The following is a 5,932-nucleotide window of genomic DNA, read 5'->3' as shown; positions in this document are numbered from 1 at the left end:
CTCTCTCCCTCTCTCTCTCTCTCTCTCCTCTCTCCATCTCTCTCTCTCTCTCTCTCCATCTCTCTCTCTCCATCTCTCTCTCTCTCCCTCTCTCTCTCTCTCTCTCTCTCTCTCTCTCTCTCTCTCTCTCTCTCTCTCTTTCTCTCTCTTTCTCCCTCTCTCTGTCTCCATTGTTCTCTGTCTGTCTCTCTGTTTCTCTGTCTGTCTCTTTCTGTCTCCCTCTGTCTTTCTCTCTCTCAAATACTTGCTCTCTGTGGGAAAGCTCACTCATTCTGTATATTGCCTGGTATACCCTACTTCTGATTTCTATTTGTTGTTGGCTTGGATAACTGGATTTACTTGCTATTCACCAAGTATCTTTGTATAACTGGCATTTAGAGAGAAAGTAGTCAAGTTTTGGGGTAGATAGCCTGGGGCACTCCTCCATCAAGAAATAGAGATCAAAAGAGTGGCTTGAATCTTAAAATTATTTTCCCTCAGTTAACAATTTTTAGGGGGTAGATAGATACCATTCTAGTCTGATACTGCCTGTCTTAGGAAAGCAGAATGACCAGCCTCTTGGCTCCAATCTCCTGCTCCTCTCCCTGCAGGAATAAAAGTTTCTTCTGGAGAAGGGTGGGCAAATTCTAGAGAACGATATTGTTTCCCTGAAATTCACACTTAGATAGACCCAAGTGGAAATATATTACCTACACAAGTAATACATATATGCCCTACATTTAAATTATCATCATCATCATTCTATCATCTTCTCCTTAGCCTTACCAAAACCCAACTTTGGCTTCAAAGCGGGCACATGCTAGATATGGGAGAGAGCAGATTGGGGGAGGGGATATTCAGTGGGATCACTGTTTTGGGGTGGTGGGTAGGAGGAAAATGGGGAGAAAATTTGTAACTCAAAATCTTGTAGAAATGAATGATGTAAACTAAAAAATTAAAAATAAATACATATTTTTTAAAAAGTGGGCACATCCTCTAGCCCTTCTCACCAACTTCCAGGGCCAGAAATTTCAAGTACCAACAGTCTTCCTTTTTTTTTTAGCAACACCCAATTCATTTGGATGAATCCTTATTCAGTTCTCCTTCAACTCCATAAATCACAGTTCTTACAGGTCAACCTAAACTTAATCCCTCAAAGTAAAGGATCACATTATTATACCACATAAGCTACTACAGTTGTTTAATTGTTCTTTAGTCGTGTCTGACTCTTCATGGCCTCATTTGGGGTTTTCCTGGCAAAGATATTGAAGTGATTTGACATTTCCTTCTCCAGCTCATTTTATAGATGAGGAAACTGAGACAAATAGGGTTAAGTGACTTGCCCAGGGTCACACAGCTAGTAAGTATCAAAGGCCAGATTTGAACTCAGGAAGATGAGTCTTCCTGACTCCAAACCTGGCTCTATCCACCATACCACCTAGCTGCCCACGTAAGCTACTAAGGGATCACAGATCTGGAATTAGAAGGAATTTCAGAGTATGTCTAATTCAGTTCCCTCATTTTACAGATGAGTGATTTGCTCAAGGTCACACTCACAGTCAAGTAAGTAAGAATTGGAGGCAGGATTCTAACCTAGGTCTTCTGACTTCAGAAACTCTTTCCAGCTGTGTGACCCTGGGCAAGTTACTTACCCTATGATCTTCAGTTTCCTCTTCTGCAAAATGGGACTAATAATAGCACCTCCCAAGGCGGCTAGGTGGCACAGTGAATAGAGCACCAGCCCTGGAGTCAGGAGGACCTGAGTTCAAATCCAGCCTCAGACACTTAACACAAAATTAGCCGTGTGACCTTGGGAGAGTCACTTAACCCAACTGCCCTACATTCCCTCCTCCAAAAAAAAATAAAGATAAAAAAAATAGTACCTACCTCATTGAGTTGTGAGGATAAAATGAAATAACCACTTTGCACACCATTAATTGCTACATACATGCTACAATTTCATTATTACTGTACTATGCTGAATATGCACCCCCAACTAGTTGCAGCAGGTGGAAGGAGAATTAACCCTTTCAGCTGTGAACTAGGGGGTTTGTAATAGGTCCTCTCCATCTCTGAGATTCTATGCTCTATGTTCTGACAGGCATGGAGGTTCATAGATTTAGAACACTAAGAGACCTTAAAGATCAACAAGTCCAACCCCTTCATTTTACAGAAAAGGAAACTGAGGCCCAGAGGCTAAGATCACAAGGCAGTAAGTAGCAGAGATGGGATTTGAACCTATGTCTTTTCTATGGTATTATCTCAATGTCCCTTGCAGCCCTTACATTCTATGTTCCATATTCAATAAAATGTGGACAGAGATTATTAAACTCCCCTCTTTGTATCCCCCAGAGCCTAGCACAATGCTAGGTACATAGTAGGTTCTTAATGTATTTCTTAATTGATCAGTTCTAACATTCTGTATTCAAACTTCCCTTCCAGTTCCAATTTTCTATGACCTATTATCCTCAGAACCCTTCATTCCTGGATTAGAGGTAGAAAATAGGGAGAGGAAGATGGGAGGTCAGCAATTGCAGTCTGAAGGGTAATTTTCCCCATGATGCACAGTCTGTGCACAGCCTCCTCTGCCCCAAAATAGAAAGCTGCTTTTAATCACAGCAGATCACCTGTTTTGACTAGTCATTTTTTCAATCATGCCTGATTCTTCATGACCCCTTTTGGGGTTTTCTTGGCAAAGATACTGGAGTAGTTTTGCCATTTCCTTCTCTAGATCATTTTACAGATGAGGAAACTGAGGCAAATAAGGTTTTTTTATCATAACTAGGAAGGGTCTGAAGCTAGGTTTGGACTCACAAAGATGAGCCTTCCTAACTCCAGGCCTGGCACTCTATCCACTGGGTTACCTAGCAGAACACTGGTACTTCAGTTAAAGATATATCCCATCTAAAGACCTAAGTCATTCCTCAACCCCACCCTTTCCAGAGGCCAGGAATAAGCAGGCAACCTGGCCTCTGCCTTACCCCTACCCCACAGGGAACAGAACAGGCAGGGTAGAGTGAATACAAGAGGCTTTTTTTTTATCATGGATGGCCTGAGATGGAAGGTGTTGTCTGGGAAGGGAGGCAGGGGAGGGGATGATGTGAAACAGAAAAATTAGACAATTTGGCTCTGATGAGCTATGCCAATAACCTTCTACACCTCCCCCCCCCCCCTGTGCCCCACAGCACTCATCCCCCCACCTCCCCTGTGCTCTTCACCCTATTACCCAGCTCTGGGTGACATGTGAAACCTCAGTCAGCAAGCATGTGGCTTGCGGGCCCTTCAGATGCTTCCCAGGCCATGGGGCATGGAGTGCCATCAGATGAAATCCAAAGTCAAATCTGAAGTCCAAATCAAACATAATGAGCCCAAGTACCCAGGAATTCATACCAACATTACATCTCCTTGCCTTCTCCCCCCAAAGAGGTAAACTGGCAAAGAACCCATCATTACTGCTGCCCGCTACCACACTTCTTCATTATGCACTTGTATTTGCCTTCTTTTGCATGCCCTGGGTTTGCACAGAAATAGGTACAATAATAAATAATTGTTGACTGATTGACCAACTGCTAGCCTGAGTACTGCTGCTTTGGGGCCGTTTGTCGGGTCCTAAGGGTCTCAAATAGGAGACTTAGCATTTGCCCTCAGGTAATCTCTCGTATGGTCAGGCTTAGGCGACTAAAAAAAGAGTCCCTCTTATAGAGAAATTGCCACTTCATCTGGTGAAACATAGTCCTTATCTCCATATAGCTCCCTGCCCTCAGGGAGCCCTTGGGACATACTCAACACATAATCAGTAGACATAAATGACAATGAATTGGAAGGGGGAAGGAAGGGAAGGGAAAGGGTGAGAAGATGAAGAGAAGAGAAGGGGAAAGAGAAGGGGAAGGGAAGGAAAGGAATGGAGAAGGGAAGGGAAGGAAAGGGGAAGTGAAGGGAAGGAATTGCATGACCCTGGGCCACTTAACATCTCAGGAAATGAAGAAAGAAAGGAAAAAGAAAGAAACAAAACAAAAGAAACAAAAATGAAGACCAAACATTGTGTGTTAGGACTAAGAGTGAAGATGATTTCAGCTAAGGGTAGTCACTCAGGGAAGATTTCCTGAAAGAGGCAATTTGGAGGCCACTTTGGCAAGGTCTCCAAATGGAGTATCTCTAGGGGTATCATGTTCCTGAAGTGGAGAACTGTCCATGTTAAACCTTGGATGCAGGAAAATCAATGCCCCTGGACTGTCCATATTAGGTAGCATGCCCCATCTCTCCTCCCGCCCCCCACCCCACTGGCTGCTGCCAGCTCCTCCTGGGCTCCTTCTCCCTGGGCCGTGCAGGATGAAAAAGGCCGCATGATGATTATTGAGGGTGGGAAGCAAAGCATGTCTGAGGAATGACACCCAGGTCAGGGTTATTTTAATCCGGGAATCTGCCAGCTCCTCCTGCACTGGGCTGGCTGGGGTTCCTACCTCAAAATAGCCCAGTCTCACCAGGGGACCCACAGCAGGGCAAACTCTCTATAGACATGTAGGGGGGAAGGGAGGGGGGACTGATTAATGGCTCAGTCTACTCATTCCAGATTTCTCTGTGTTTACTGGGTCCTGCATAGCCCATTAGACAAGGAGCTCCTTGTGACCAGGAATTGTGTCTCCCATCAAACTTGGGGCTCCGTTAGGTCAGAGACTATTTTGGTTTGTGTGTCTGTTTTGGCACAACCCCCCCTCAACATAATACCTGGCTTTTTTTTCCCCAGACCTATGATTTCACTGGTATATGGAATTCCTGCTAAGGAAATTCCCTCTACCAACACCCCTCAGTCTTGAGATGCCTGAAGCACTGAGATGTTAAGTGATCCAGGGCCATGCCATTTGTCTCCATTTTGGAGAAGGACCCAGACCTGCCCCTTCATTTTTCTCCGGCTCTGATCGTGGATCTTAAGAACTTACCACCATGCCACAGTATGGGCACTTTCTCTTCACTCACCCTTTTCCAGCTTCTTTTGATGGGTTATCTTCTCTCGTTAGAATTTAAGCTCCTTGGGGGAGGCTAGGTGACACAGTAAATAGAGTACCAGCCTTAGAGTCAGGAGGACCTGAGTTCAAATCCAGCCTCAGACACTTAACACTTACTAGCCATGTGACCTTGGGCAAGTCACTTAACCCAACTGCCCTGCCTTCCCCCCTCCAAAAAGCAAAATAATAATAATAATAATAATTTAAGCTCCTTGAGGGCAGGGACTATACTAGCCTTTGCTTGTAGCAGAGTACCTGGCATATAAGAAGGGGCTGACTGAGTGGTATCTAAGGAGGGATTTAAGCCACAATCCTGAGCTTTTCCTGCTTCCTGATTCTCTATCCTCTGTGACTGACAGGCGGCTTCCCTATTGAAATGGAGTATGATGGTCCATTACTGTTCACGTACAATATTGTAGATGGTGATGAGGTAAAAGTGAGAAAGACTTGATCATGATTGAGGTGAAAGTTGGAAATATGGAATAATCTTGGCAGCTGGGACCCCTGGCTTCCAAAGCTGACAGAAGGCTGACAGTCATGGGAGGGTTGCGGTTTTCACAGTCTGAAGGGAATCTCGAGATCGACAGATCCAAGTTTCTCATTTTTACTGATGGAGAAACCAACTCTCAGAGAGACGTGGCTTGTTGTAAGACACAAATCAGAAAATGTTTGTAAAGAGGCATTGCACAGTGCCTGGTATATAGTTGGTGCTTAATAAGTGTTTATTCCCTTGTGTCACCTGTTCAAAGTCACATAGTAAATACTAGAGTAAGTCATCAAACCTAAGTCTTCTGACTCTAAAGTCATTCTCTTTCTAATGCATCATAACGCCTATCTAAGTTTTCTCACAAGGCAAAAACATCAGGGCCACAAATCAAGAGTGTCCGGTGCTGAGGGGCGGCTAGGTGGCTCAGCGAGTAAGAGCACCGGCTCCAGTGTCGGGATGACCT

At 44.5% G+C, this 5,932-nt stretch overlaps 1 long non-coding RNA gene across 1 annotated transcript in view; it reads right to left on the bottom strand.

Moving 5' to 3' along the window:
* Window positions 1-5,932, bottom strand: part of LOC138144491 (uncharacterized) — a 19,787-nt gene that overhangs the window by 13,059 nt on the left and 796 nt on the right. The gene's annotated exons all lie outside the window — the stretch shown is intronic.

The sequence above is a fragment of the Petaurus breviceps genome, unplaced genomic scaffold (assembly GCF_028583685.1).
Source record: "Petaurus breviceps papuanus isolate PSGF00001 unplaced genomic scaffold, PetGlider_PUasm1.0 90701, whole genome shotgun sequence".
Taxonomy (NCBI): domain Eukaryota; kingdom Metazoa; phylum Chordata; class Mammalia; order Diprotodontia; family Petauridae; genus Petaurus; species Petaurus breviceps.
The sequence above is the reverse complement of the archived record's forward strand: the minus strand, read 5'-3'. Positions and strand labels throughout refer to the sequence as shown.